This window comes from Eurosta solidaginis, chromosome 2 (assembly GCF_040869045.1).
Source record: "Eurosta solidaginis isolate ZX-2024a chromosome 2, ASM4086904v1, whole genome shotgun sequence".
Lineage (NCBI taxonomy): Eukaryota > Metazoa > Arthropoda > Insecta > Diptera > Tephritidae > Eurosta > Eurosta solidaginis.
Window position 1 is genome coordinate 279,000,083 of NC_090320.1, and position 16,003 is coordinate 279,016,085.

Genomic DNA, 16,003 nt, shown 5'->3' on the forward strand with positions numbered 1-16,003 from the left:
AGCGCTGCACAGGCGAAAATCCTTAGTTGGATATGACGTGAATACAAATAGTTTGTTTTAACAAAGAACTGTTTCAATTTTTTGTAACAAATTAAACATACATACTCGTACATATATGGACGTACTAGTTTGTGACGGCCTTACTTATGGATGCCAACACCAAAGATACCCAAATGATGAATCTCTATAATCAAATCCAGTAAAGGGCCATTGATATTCACCCCTACTGTTTAACGTAAAAAAAAAGTATCATATTTTACTCCTAAAAAATGCAAAAAACAACACTTTTTCGGAGACAACATTGGTGAAAATTTTCAGATAGACAGAATAAAGAAGAATTTAGAGCGAGACAATTGACGGCTTACTTCACCTGGTTATTCCACCATGTCCAAGACCAAAATAATGATGTACCAATTTCAAAAATTGTATGTCAAATTGCCAAGTTACAATAAAAAAACAATTTCGGCTGTATTTCATACAATCAAAAAATAAATAATATTAAAAAAATAAAATTTTCGAACCCCTCTCAACATAAGCTCCGTATTTAGGGGCGGTTTTTTACATTTTTTTTTGCGACCCGGTCTAATGAATATTCAAAAAGAAATGTCTACAACAACTAATATACTAATTAGAAATGCTTTTTGCAAATAGCAAATGTCGAAAGCTTTACCATAACCCATAACCACATTAACATAAAAAACTAATCAGCACACTTTGCGGTAAATTGTGACGTTAGTACGTAACGTTGTGTGGAAAAGCCAGCCAACATTGGCAAAGAGGAAAACCAAATGAAGAAAACATACTCAACACACAAATTGTGCTTTTTTGTGCCGTTTAAATAAAAGCTGTAAAACCGGAAGCTGCAACACACAAAACATGAACTTCCTGTAACTTGTTGTTGTGTTTGCTTGCTTTTAGTGCAACACTTATGTTCGCATACCCATATGGACAAATGTCTCTGGCAAAGTGGTAAATTACATTTACGATGTTAAGTGGTTTAACTCGTTGTAATTAACGCTGAGTCTTATTGACCACACACAATTTTTCATTACTATATTTCGTTCTGTCAATTTGTGGCAATAATTTGTTGGGTCTGTCTTCAACTATGCCCTGATTCCTAGTAAAAGTACGAAAATTGAAGACAGTGCCAAATATAATCCAGCCTCGGATGGTGTTATCATCCACAGGCGAGCAGACCAAGAGGTATGAGCTTTGTGGGTACATATGCAGTTAAAGCAGGCACCGAGGCATACGTATAATGACTGTCCAGCAGCCAGACTGCAGTTAATGGTTTTATTTAAATGTCTTAGGCCCCGTTTTTCAGTAGTTGGTTAAGCTTAGCTTAAACTAATTTAGCTTACTCTAGTCAAATTAAAACTTCAATTAAACAATGGAGACGTCTTACAGTCACAGTTTAAGACCGCCATCACTCAGAGAAAAATCGCATTTTAAAATCAAAAATTAAATTTTTATTCTTCCCATGCACGTTGTATACGAGGTCATTCTCGTTTTAAAAATTAAAATTTTCAAAACAAAGCAAAACATCTTTAAATTAAAAATGGAATTTTTAAAATAAAAATGCATTTTGCATTTTAAAATGTTTTATATTTGATTTAAAAATGCTGCATTTTCAATTTAAATATACTCGTATTTATTTTAAAAATGTCTTGAGTTACAACTTTCCATACTTAAATCAAAAATGAAAACTCTGCTTCAAATATAAACATTTTTATTTTAAACATGCTCATAGTTAAATTTGTGGCAATGCTCATACATGTGCATGAAGAAGCAGTTGGTTGGGTTCATTATTGTCAATTCTGATCAAAAAGTAAATTTCGCGTTCTTTCTTTAATATTTTGTGAACATAATGACCTAAAAGAAATGACCAACATTGATTTTCTTCAAGCGTGACCCAAGTATTCTGACCCGCGGGCTCCTGAATTGGTAAGAATGACATTACATATTTGGTGCACAGATTCTAAAAATTAAAACATAACTACATAATGTAAGGTGCATTTCTTTTGTGATCTATGAAATATTTTTGTATACTTTTTTCTTTTTGGAAACTTATTTTATTTTAAAAGATCTGAATATGTCAAATTGTCAAGTTTTACATACATTTGTTTATAACTCGAAGAAGAATTTTCCTACTAATGTAATCGTATAACTTTAAACGTGTAGGGCGATGATACTGTGTATAAAATGTAATTTAAATTATTTAAAAAAACTTTAAACATTAATATAAATTTATTTAATTAAACTTTAATTTTAAGTTATATGACCGGGGACGGTCTTAGTCAGGTTGGCCGAATTGTAACCAACAATATTTACTTGTACATTCAACAACTTTAATATGTTTGTAATTTAAATGAAAAATCATATGATACTTGGTCTTTTTAATCAGTTTGGATTGAAATTATAAAAAAAATTAAATAAAAAAATATTATTGACATGATAAAATTAATATTCCGGTGTTCTCATCCCGTTGACGTTTTCCCTTATTCTGACAAGTTCGGCATGCATAATTTAGAGGGTTGTCTATCATACAGAACTGCCTTTGAGTTATACTACGATCGTAGTAGATTTTACTATACGTTTAGAAATATTATAACTATAGTTACGTTCCATTGAGACTTGAGCGAGATACGGATAGAAATTTAACATGCAAATGCAACAACAACGTTGTGATCCTGATATTTATCTGGTTCAATTTACTGATCCGTATAGCAGTTCTGTTCGTTTCGTTTTCTGTAGTAGATTTTTTGGCAGCTAACCACTTTTGAGTTGGTAGCACTCATGGCTCAACTATATGGTTGGTTCATCTCTACAGCAACAACATACATTTGTTCACATTGCCAAAATCAGAGTGTTGCTGTTAGACGAATGGAATGGAATGAAAACATAAAACTTAGCAGCATTTGTATGTAGTAAGAAAATGTTGTAAATTCATTGGTTTCATTTTAAGTTTGCCATCTCCTTCTGACAATCCCTACTACAGTGAAATGAAAAAAATAAAATCAGCTGGTGAGATGAGCCAACCATATAGTTGAGCCATTGTAGCACTGAAATAAATATGTGTACATTTGTGTATACATAAAAGAATTCGCCATATTTAAAAGCAAAAACACTGAAAGAGTAAACAACTTGAAGATGATGTAAGGAAAATAAATAGTTTGCTTACGTGCGAAACTATTTAAATGTTAATAATTCTATCAGTATCTTAAAATTTTGTGTACGTTTCTACTTATTTTCAACAAAACAGATGTATTATATTAGTGCTGCCAGTTCTCATAAAGTTGATCCAGATCGTTCCAATGAGATTTGAGCCAGAGCCAGAGCTCGATAAACCAATGGAACGGCCCTTATATAAGCCGTTACTAAAATTGTTCAGCCAAAAACAGTAACGTAACTTTGTATTCCCTAACAGAATATAGGCAAAATTTTGTAGAAAACTAATTTATTTGAAGAATTTGTACGAAAAATTAAGCAATCCAAATTTATTACTTTTTAAATACATACACGTAAATACTGGCATTTAGAGCTGCCGAAGAAGTGAGGTTATCTTTATTATTACATCATGTATTCTGGAATTGAAAAGTTCTGCAAACTATAAAAATTTTAAAAAATAAACAAGAATGTAAAGGGATTTTACAAACGAAAACTTCTTGTATATGTGTGTATCCACCATTATAGCTGAGGTCCAATGAACACTGATCCAGATCCCGATAAAAATTTAACATGATATTTATCTGGATCACTTTCGGATCCACAGGCTGGCTCTGTCGATTTTGATTTTGTAATAGGTTTTTGACAGATCATCCCTTTTACTTGGTACCACCTTCAGACAACGCACTAGGGTGTAATATATATCTATCAACTTTTTTCCACACGAGGCCTCATACATATTTGCTTTAAATCTGACAACAAATTATTAAGGCCATAAAATAATTACATTACATACATTCACTTCAAACCACATATTTTTCGTCAAAATATATGAAATTACCAAATTTTGCCTAGAAACTTTCAAATTGTAGCAATAAACACTACAAAGAAAAGTGTTTATTTAATTTGGATAAACACACTCTTTCAAACATTTTTGAAGTTAAAACTGATGCATTCAACATCGGTATCAATAATCCGTTTAACAGCCGGCCCAGCTGTTAATTAATAGCATTATTTTCTTAAGTACAAAATAATTTTATATAGAAAACTAGCAGACACGGCAAACGTTGTTCTGCCCTAAATTTGGTCTATCTGCATACATTTTAATAAGCTTTTTCCGTCTAACTCTGCCCTACCCCTCTAAACTTTTTCCTAATCTTTTTATTCGCTCCTCCCTCCGTCTTTTTCGCTTCATCTATCTCCATCTTCATCTCATTCTTTCTCTTTCTCAGTCTCCTTCTCTCTTCTTATTGCCAGTCCCAGAGGGTGGTATGTATTTTGTTCCAGTCCCACTCCGAGTCTCAGTCTCAGTCCCAGTCCTAGTCCTAATCCCAGTCCCAGTCCGTCTCTGGTATACTTCCCGGAAAAAAGCATCGTAAATACTAATATAAGCAAATTTATATACCAAATTTCAGGCAATTCGAATAGGATGTATGTAAATAGGTATGTGGGTATTATTAATACTTGTCTTTATTTCGGCTTCGCATGCATATTTATCAGTTTTGCCAGGTTGATGCGACTAAATCGAATTTCATAATGAACTTTAGAGCTCTCAGCAACAGCTTTCATTTGATATCCATAATACACACACATTCTAGGTGTATCCGGGTCCACGTTTTGGCCTACATCTCCGAGAGCTTAGTCACCCAGCGGCATAAAACTTACTCTGTACTAAAGCATACATCAACAGCTTCAATTTGATACCCATAATGTAAAAACACATCCTAGTGTTACCCAGATCCACGTTTTGGCCTATATCTCGAGACCCTCGTCACCAATAGGTATGAAAACTACCCAGTACTAAAGCACTCATCAACAGCTTCAATTTGATACCCACAATGTAAAAACATTGTCTAGGCGTTCACGGGCCCACGTTTGGCCTATATCTCCAGACCCTAGTCACCCAGGGGTATGAAAATTATCCTGTACTATGGAACTCATCAACAGTTTTCATTTCATATCCATATTGTGTAAACACATTCTAGGGGTACCCGGGTCCACGTTTTGGGCTATATTTCGAGACCCTAACCTCCGAGTTGTATGAAAATTATCCTGTACTATAGCACTCATCAACAGCTTTCATTTGATATCCATACTTATAAACATTGTCTAGGCGTTCACGGGTACATTCTCGGGTCCACGTTTTGATCTCAATGCACTATACACGTAGCGAAAAAAGGTATACGTTGGCCGATTCTGAGACCTACCCAATATGCTCACAAAATTTCATTAGAATCGGTTCAGCCGTTTCGAAGGAGTTAAGCCTCTAACAACGTGATACAAGAATTTTATATATTAGATATATCGAACTTGTGGCATTGTTTAAGGAACTTATAATATAAAATTTTACCTAGGACAACTTCGGAAAAAAAAGTTTGTGAATATCAGGCAACCCTGTATACATACGCCTCCTGTTCCAATGAAACGTGATCCAGATACTGATAGAGATTTAACATGCAAATACAGCAACAATTTGTTGTTGCATTTGTATGTTAAATTTGCCCTTGCTCTTTGTTTTGTTCATCAACGACATCAGCGCTTGCTTTTTGTATGCTAGTTTTCTCTTGTACGCTGATGATCTTAAAGTTATCTCTATTATAAGGTCTTCGCGTGATATGTTCGAATTTCAGTGTGAAATTAATATGTAGTCTCTATTCCTGGTGCGTTAGATCGCACCTTTCTTCAAATATTAGTAAATGGTTTCACGTAACCAACTCTAAATTGCGCTTTAAGTTAAATACTTCATATACCATTGATAACAATCCAATGCAGACTGTTGATAAAATCAAGGTCCTTGGTGTGGTTTATGATACCAAATTTTCTTTCAACAGCCATGTAAATTTTATCATAGCCAAATCGTATGCAATGCTTGGTTTTATTCGGCGTAACAGTTCGGAATTTTCTGATCCATATACACTTAAATTGCTCTAAAATTCATTTGTACGATCTAATCTCGAGTATGCCACTATCATTTGGCGACCGATCCGACAGTTTGTAATTAACAGAATTGAGCGAGTTGAAAAAGTTTTTCTTAAATACTGTATGCGATCACTTAGATTTACTAGCCCTCTTCCCTCATATAATGCACGTTTACTTCTTTTAAATCTTAAACCTTTAAATCTTGACCTTTTTATCCATGGGGATACAGATTGTGCTGCTCTTCTTGAGAAAATTAATTTTAATGTTCCAAGAAGAGAACTTAGAAGCTTTTCCGCTCTTTATGGCATTAATAGTAGAACGAATTGTGCGAGAAATGCCCCAATTACCCGCGTTATGAGTGAATTTAATAAGATCTCATATTTCATCGAGCTCGGTTTCTCTTTGCCAAAGAATGTTTTTATTAATTTATTAAAGTGTGTTTTTTAGTTATCAATACTTTTATATTAGTCTGAAAGTGCTAGTTTTTCATTGACTTGTTAACTTTTTGTATTTCTAAATTGTAGTCTGTTTTTTAATCGTACGAAAATTGTTAGTAGCCTCTAAGAATTTTGTTAATAGTATGCTGTATAATTTTTTCATTGGTAGTCTGTAACATGATACAAAAAAAAGAGTAGTTCCATTTAATGTGACGTTAGTCACTTGACTTTTGCGGGGACAATTACAATTTCACCAAAAACAAGCGACCAGATTGAAAAATGTTACGAATTTTTCTAATTTTGATGGATTTCATATTAACGAATACGACTAAATTACTTTCATAATTATTTTAAATAAAAAAATAAAAAATATGAGACGCATGCCTTGGAAATATTTTAATACGAAATATTAGCCTAGAAAACAAGGTTTTTAATAAGTTTTTTCGAGCTCCTGAAAATTGTTTTGGTGGAAGGAACATGGATCAAAGTATGCAAAGCAAGGAATACAGCCTTCGTAAGTGTTCGTAGGTTTGCGCAGAAAATTTTGACAAAACATTCACGTTTGTCAATTGCTTGCTCAAAGGAGATCCTTATAAATTTCTTGATAAATTGGCTACAAGTCCACATTTTTTATTTTTTTATTTATTGTGTAATTCAAGCGTTGCGCTTTACGAGGGAATTGTTTAGCCATTTTTTAGGGAGAACAATACCCTGTAGATCTGCAGGTTAGCCACTAGCTATGAGAGTGTTTTTGCCCGTTGTACTAGGTGTCACATTGTGGCAGCGCCGCCTTTACACATTCTCGGCCCTTTTAGCATTGATATAGATGTGAAGACTTTGGAGGTACACTTTTTCTCAACATGCCCTGAGAAATGTCCACTGTAGGGGCATAATAATAGGGCCATGCTAGAACAACAGGATTTTTCGTGTAGTTTTTATTCTGTCTAGGGGTCAAACTTCCATAAAGATATGACTCATTAACCAATGTATTAGGCTCCGGCGACTAACAACGAGATTGACTGAATTTTGTGTGTGTTAGTGCAGGCGGAGCCCTTATGAGTCATTATCCACTATTTTTCAATACAATTACATGTTTTACTGTATCGATATACATATATGCACATAAATCGTGCTAAAGCATATTATTATTGTCTCAGATGACCATCGCGTTTTCATCCTAAAGGAAATTTCCATCTAGAAAAACCACAATTTCGCCTTAAACAGTAACGGTATTGCAACGCTTCTAATAAAACAACAAACCATGGTTCAATTATATACAGGTTGGCTCATCTCATCAGCTGATTTTATTTATGTCATTGCATAGTCGAAGGGATTGTCAAAAGGAGATGGCAAACTAAAAATGAAACGAACACATTGGCAACATTTTACTTACACATACAAAAACTGCTAAGTTTTATGTTTCCATTCCATACCATTCGCACCAACACCAATACACACATTTTGACAATTTGAACATACATATTTTGTTGCTTTAAAGATGAGCCAACCTGTATATAGTTGAACCATGCAACAAACATTATGAAACTTCAAAAATCCTCAAATACGTCAAAAAATTTTGAGTGGAACTACGTTCTTTTTTGTATCTTGGTCTGTAAGAACTTGTGTTCATAGACTTAATAAATAAATAAATAAATAAATTTCTATCCGTATCTGGATCACGCTTCATTGGAACGTAACAACTAATACAAATGAGTTGAGTGACGCCAACTCCTATAAAACTGATCCGGATCGTTCCAGTGGGATTTGATGCAGAGCTAGATGGCTCATCAGAACTCAACTAATGTATGATTTGAAGTTCATGTAACTCCCTTTTACCTTCACGTTCTATAAGAAACGTACATAGGTAGGTATATTTGAACAAATTTTGTGTACGAAAACTGGCCGCTCCGTGAGGACCTGGCATAGACTAAATGAGTCCATAGGGTTGCTCAACAGTCAAACTGAAAAAAATTTCCAAATTTCAACCGAATGTGTGATGTAAAATCAGTCGAATGTATGATTAGGCATAGAAAGCCCCACATACATTCATAAATGAACTCTGATAATAATAACCACCTTTAAAAAAATTTCATTTCTCACTCTCATAGGAACGGGAATAACGTGTAAATTTCGCTCATTTCAACTTCATATTGCATTACTTTTTAGATTTGCACTTAACAACTTCAATTACGTGTTAACACGTTTAGGTATACACGATTTTTTATCATAGCTAAACATTTGGATTAAATAGCATCGATAAATAAATAACTAGCAAATCTTATTTCTATTTTTTGGTATATTCAAAAGTTGTATGGCTTTTTGTGGTTTAAAAGCGTTATCAATCTACAACTCGAGATCGTTTTGCACAACCATTCGCAACATATGAGCCGTTGGAAAGACCGCGATACTACTGATTATCTGCCGCGCAGTCAAAAAATTTACGCTCACGAAACGAAATAATGTTTTATATATGGGGTATTCCATCCCATTTCGACCAATTTTGAACCCGACCCCTTTAGAATTGGCTGAAAGTTTTTCTTCTTTTTCTAGCTTACGAAAGACGTTTTTCAGAAGTTTTTCAAATTTTTTCATGCAACTCAAAAAAAGTTATGAATTTTTAAAAAAACACCGTTTTTGTTTTCAAAATGCTATAACTTTTTCAAAAATTGACCGTTTGGAATTTTTTTTTAAATATGTTTTTAAATATACTTTTCGGAAAAAATTCAAAAAAATTTTTAAAGTTTTTTTTTTGTAATTTTTCAGTTTTTCGAGATTTTTCGAATTTAGCCCTTTTTTCTCATAAAAAACTTCAATCAATTCTGCAATCATCCCCACTAATCCCGGAGTGGGCCGAGAATTTTTTTTTTTTATTTAATTGAAAAAAAAACTAAAATTTTTTCCGAAACGTTAATTTAAAAACATATTTAAAAAAAAAAAAAACTGATCCCAAACGGTCAATTTTTGAAAAAGTTATAGGATTTTGAAAAAACACCGTTTTTTTCAAAATATTTAAAACTTATTTTGAGTTGGAAAAGGTGGTTTTTTTCAAAATGCTATAACTTTTTCAAAAATTGACCGTTTGGGATCATTTTTTTTTTTTTAATATGTTTTTAAATGTACTTTTCGGAAAAAATACAAAAAAAAATTTTAAAGTTTTTTTGTTCAATTAAATAAAAAAAAAAAAAAGAATTCTCGGCCCACTCCGGGATTAGTGGGGATGATTGCAGAATTGATTGAGGTTTCTTATGAGAAAAAAAAAGGGCGAAATTCGGAAAATCTCGAAAAACTGAAAAATTACAAAAAAAAACTTCAAAAATTTTTTTGAATTTTTTCGGAAACATAAACATAAACATATTTAAAAAAAAAAATCCCAAACGGTCAATTTTTGAAAAAGTTATAGCATTTTGAAAACAAAAACGATGTTTTTTTAAAAATTCATAACTTTTTTTGAGTTGGATGAAAAAATTTGAAAAACGTCTTTCGTAAGCTAGAAAAAGAAGAAAAACTTTCAGCCAATTCTAAAGGGGTCGGGTTCAAAATTGTTCGAAATGGGATGGAATACCCCATATGTACATACATGAGAATGTACTTATGTATGTACAATTGCGTATTTTTGTTTTATTTTCTTTTTTAACATATTTTTAAAGCTTAATTAAAACGCTCACCTCTCAATTACTTTTTAAATGGTTCATGTGTATCGTATTTGGAATATTAGACCGTTTCAAAAAATTATTATTTCTTCTGTGCAGTCTCAAAAGATTCGATTATACATTCCTACACCTAAGGTTTTATTAATACGAGTTCTTCAGACTTTTTACATTTCTAGCATATTTTAATGGGAAAAATTCATTGGGAAGCCTTTTTTAGAGGTGATCTGATTAATGATATTGTAAAGAAGTAAAGTTAAGCTATCGATATATGTACATATACTTATGAGAATAATGAAATAAATAATAAATAAAATAACGCTCGTATCAATTCTTCCCAGGATTGATCTTGAATTTTATCCGTCAGTTCATCTTTCTTAAACATTTGTGTATTTAAATGAGTTACAAACGCCTTTTAAAATGATTTGTTTTTATTAAATTCTTATGGTTTATTGTGGCAGAAAAGCCGAAAAGAATTAAACACACCGACTGATATTATAGCTATTTCCATCCTGCCAAAGATTTCGTCAGATGTTTTTGTGTTTTTAAATTAGAAATTACATTCTTCCCGAGTGAGATGCGAACTCGAGTTGCCAGATTTATAATCCCGTATGCCCACCAGACTATATCCGTATGTATGCTATTTATTTAAGTTTTTCGATTATGTTGTTATTGTTATTTTTATTTAATTTTATTTGCTCGATGAAGTGGAGATGAGCAGTTTTTTTTCACTTCTATTGAATTTCATCACCTCCTGTTATCCATAATGGCATAGATCCCTTTTTCGCCCTTATTTGGAATCCAAATCTATAAATAAAGTTTTGTTTGTAAAGATGGAGATTCGGGCTATTAGCGAGCTTTGGGCAATTTTAGTCGTGGTGCTTTTGTTTAGCTATATTTTATTAAAATAATTTGTTAAAAATAAAAGATTGTGAGCACACAAAGAAATCTATTATATACGCTATTATATACGCTAGATGGCAGCGCAAGCTGTAAGTTAAGAGAACAGCTGATTTCTGTTGATATTTGATGTTGTTGTTGTTGTTGTTGCTGTATTGATAAGGACACTTCCCGAAGGCCTTGGGGTGTGTTATCGAGTTGACGGTCTTTTGCCGGATACAGATCCGGTACGTTCCGGTACCAAGCCCGAACATCTCGGCAACGATTTGTTATGACCACATGCGGCCTTCTAGGCCATCCCGCCCTCCCACCCCCTACATCCATGAGGAGTTCGGGGTCGCCAGAGCCTAGGCTGTTAATGAAACAGGATTCGCCACGGATAGGTGAGGTTAACAAGTGGGTTTGGAGAAGCTATGTATTGCCCTGCAACCTGAAAGGGCTGCGCTACACAAACCCCTTGAATCCGGTATTTTAGTAGCCTCTCACGACAGGCATACCTACCGCGGGTATATTCTAAGCCCCCTTATCCGCTGTGTTGTTGATATTTGATAAAAGAGACTTTTATATTGGTTGCGCAAGATGCGGACGGGTCAGGCTCGTAATATATATTAACAAAGTTAAACATTCATCAATCTAATAAATAAAATGCAACATTCTATTTGTAATGAAATTTCTGAACATATATTTTCCAGCACGATTCACTCAACAGGTTTATACGGCTGTCTGTCATTCCTTTGAAATTTTAAAGTGTTGAATAGGGATACAGTTTTTCCTTTAAACATTATAGTGAAATGTGAAAAATAATTCAAAAAGTGATTTTTTCTAAAATTTAAAAACGATTAATTAATTTGGCAGTTGGCTCAGCTCGCCGTTCATAAAACAAAAATTGTATCACTCAACTGACGGAAACCTGTTTGCAACCTATCAATAAAATTTTTCAATTTTTCTTACTCCATACCATGGTTCAACTATATACAGGTTGGCTCATCTGTAAAGCAACAAAATATGTCTGTTCAAATTGTCAAAATCTGTGTATTGGTGTTGGTGCGAATGGTATGGAATGGAAACATAAAACTTAGCAGTTTTTGTATGTGTAAGTAAAATGTTGCCAATGTGTTGGTTTCATTTAGAGTTTGCCATCTCCTTTTGACAATCCCTTCGACCATGCAATGACATAAATAAAATCAGCTGATGAGATGAGCCAACCTGTACATAATTGAACCATGCTCCATACATTGTCATACGCATTAATAAACAAATAACTAAAACCAATCTTTCAATAAATATGTACATATGTATACATAAAAAACAATGATAGCTCAGGTTTGGATTACGCTATATTTTCCGGAAAATATTTTTTTCTCAAACTGTCTTATGTCCAATTATACATATGTATGTCGATATTTAGTATATTAGGGCGAATAGTAAAAAAAAAGTTCTAGAAATCATCCAAAATTAACCTGTGCTTCACATTTTTACTCCTCCATAACTGAGAAGGACTTGGCCTGATTGTAAATCCGAGCTAACATCAGAAATAATTCACTCTTATCAATAAATGCTACTTTAGAATTCTGGGATAAATGAGAAGTGAAGTCCTCTTAAAAAAAACTAAGATTTGATAGTTTTACTAAACATTTGGTCGCACATTTCGAGCACCTGGAAATTTCGGGCTGCTACCAACTAGACTCATATCCGATAAACTATTCTCACACCCGTTGAACTCATAAAACTCTTCGGAAATTAGTTTAGCGGCTACAACAACAGCATCCAAAAAAGTATTTCATGGCACAAAATATAATTTCAGTGAGCCAACAGAATGAAAAAAGAGTCACCCTAATGTACAAAGTATTTAGATTTCGGGCAGAGGCGTAGGCGGAAATGTACTGTAATAATCAAATAATTTGACTGGCAAGTAAATTTAAGCAACTTCTTTCTTTTCTAATACACTTTCGCTAGTCATGTCTCAATAAAGAAAACATTTAACCGTGGACCTGCTTATATATGTATTGAGGAGTTGCATTCAAAAAAGGCATCTACTTTAAAAATTACTTTTTGAGATTTTCGTATTTTAAACATTTGAGGTCATATAGCATTTTTGCCCTTACAGCACTTGAAACATTTGCTTAATATATTTCATATGTAATCTTTCCAATGTATATGTTGACAGAATCCATTTTTCACATTTTCCCAAAAATGCCTAAAAAATTGGGGTTAGATGTTACATTTTTGCATGAAACAAAAAATCAACAGTGGTACCTATGTTAATTAAATTTTTGTGTGTCCTACTTCTCATGTTAACAAAAACATATAAAAATATAAGATTTCAGCAAAATCGTGAGACAACTTAGACGTGTGAGTAACTTAAACTTTTTTAAGAACAAAGCAAAGAACAGTTTTACATTTTTCGTCGGCACGAAGTCGGTTTCAGAGATATAAAAAAGTCTTGGGGTGGTGTAAAACTGGACCTCTATTTCCTAATAAGCTTGTTTATGCAAAAAGCGATCTTCGATCTTTAATCCCTTTTTGCACACAACTTCTCAATTGTTCCCTCCCTTCACTAGAACTTGGGGTAAAACTAATGCTTGCTTTTACTAGGTCAAATTTTACCACAGACTTGGCAATATCATGAAAACCGCTTATCGTACCACGTCAACCCGTCCGTTTTGATTAAAAGGACAATTAAACTGACTAATAAGTGAAAACGACAATTGCCCAATGGCATGACAAATTTGATATCAAAATTAAATTTAACCTAATGAAAACCAAGCATAAAGATATTTAACCAGTTCTTTTGATATAAATACAAAGCAAAAATGGGTTTTCTCACATTCCGCCTTTTAACTTTTAAAAATAAATTCGTTTATGTTAGAAAATAAATAGTAGTCAATATTAAAAAAAATTCAAAAGCGGGAAAATTCGACATCTTGGTGGAGTTTGTTCACCTTCGAATATGCAGAGAGTTTCAGTCAAACAATAAGTCCATGCTTGAGCCATATTGTGGGTTTTTTGTCGATTTTTTTACGGTAAACCATCAACTGTCCTATAATCTTCATCGACAGTCAAAAATCGAACAAGAAAATCGGTATGTATCTCATTAGTTTGCAATATTTTTATTCCAAAAAAAAAGAGCCAAATTGGCGAGTATTTTGTTAACTTTTCCGATGTAGGAGCAGCAAGGAAGTATGTATTGATAGAATTTTCCAGTTGGATCGAACAAACTTCTGGTAACACCACGGAAAAATGCAGTCTGGTGAGGTCCTTATGGAATGACCCAACATTGTTAAATTTTTTATTTCGTAAGAACAATTGTTTTTGTTTTTGCGCAGCTATGGCAAGTTGTCTGAAAAATTTTCTACTTACTATTCCAAAAACAAAATACAATTTTTCAAATTTAGAAAAATTAAAAAATAACAATAATTATCATTAGAAAAAAATTATTGTTCTGGCATTGAGCTCGAATGGAACCTTGAATCATTTCGTAAGAACATTAAGCAAGCAACTGATTTCGAAAATGAGAGTTTTCAAAACGCGAAAACTATTTTCACCGTGTTAAATAAATAAAACAATAGAAAAACAGCCCCTGATTAAATGAACAGAACTTTACCAATTTAATAAGATATTTCGAAAGTGAGCTATCCCAAACCCCAAAATTTACAGATTTTTTCACAGAAAAAAAGTTGCATAAAATATTTAGAGCAATTCTAATGATTAGATTAGAATATGTCTGATTCTCCGCTTTGATAGGTTATTGGAAAAAATTAATTCACAAGGTAAGTATTTACACCCATAGGAAATATTTTCAACTTTTTTCAGCATATTCCAACCTAACTCCTCCTAAAATTCCCCACCTATGTGTAATTGACAAACAGATTTCGCTTTATCATCTCAAATTGTTGTTGCAATTACTGTTGTCTATTTCTTGTATGTGCTTGCTGTGTTGTTATGTATTTTTGCACATTGCTGATAAGGGGTTCGAATGAATGTGGTGCGATCACGGAATGGGAAAATTTTTTAGGCCAACCATATACAAAACGAGATGGGTAATTGTGCTGTTGATTACCAAACTAAAAGTGAATAAGTGCATGAAAAAAAACTAATTGTAATGTTAAATACCGTACTATTAATTTATTATTTTAGTTAGAACTTAGTGTAAAATCCAAGCAGGCTGCTATAGCAACATTTTATGGTACAGAGTCCTTCTTTGGACTTACAAAGGTACACACTCGGGGAAACTATAAGTTACTGGGAAACACACAATACTGAGTCGAATGCCCAGGGCAAATACAGGGCCCATATTACGTGTCACAATCCGTGATCGAAACTCATTTTATAAATCACAATAGCTCTGAAATTATGGATCGGATAAATGATAAATGCGAACTAGCGACAAATAGTGCTCGTTAAGCGGGAGTCATTGGTGCCGTATGTCGAATCGCTGTAGTCGTATCCCTAAGCGTAATCAGCTGTTTATCGTTACGACGGTAAACCAAAAACCAATTGGTTGGCTACGATACGGTTACGATCTTAGCGGCACCAATAATCGATTGCATTGATTCCCATAAGGTTGGTCGAATCAGCTGTTATAAGGTTACCGGTACGGTTACCGATAAAGCACCAATGTCTGCAGCTTTAGATTCATAACTTAAGGCCGTGGCACATTGACATTTTTCATATAGATGCGTTTAACACAAGCTTATGCGTGACAGCAACAGCGCCACAATCAATGATGCAAGATGGCGTATTTGTAAACAAAAGTCAGCTGATGTTTATATTCGCCAAATGTGTAAATTTGGGAGACCAAAGATAATATAATTTAAATTTTAAGATTTTATAAAGAAGAACAAAGAGAAAAATAAAATTTGTTTTGATTTAAAACTGAAAACAGTTTTTCAATCACTCATTGGAATAATTTTTGAATTAACTTTCTTAATCTTT

At 33.2% G+C, this 16,003-nt stretch overlaps 1 protein-coding gene across 6 annotated transcripts in view; it reads right to left on the reverse strand.

The window, feature by feature from the left end:
* Positions 1-16,003, reverse strand: part of qtc (quick-to-court) — a 112,409-nt gene that overhangs the window by 71,690 nt on the left and 24,716 nt on the right. For 2 of the 6 annotated variants that reach the window (XM_067768163.1, XM_067768157.1), the window contains exon 1: positions 8,598-8,919. The exons of 2 other annotated variants lie outside the window; for them this stretch is intronic. The gene's annotated coding sequence lies outside the window, so the exon portion shown is untranslated. Of the gene's footprint in view, positions 1-8,597; positions 8,920-16,003 lie in introns of those variants that run through there. 2 more of the 6 variants (XM_067768161.1, XM_067768160.1) reach the window with 2 other exon arrangements.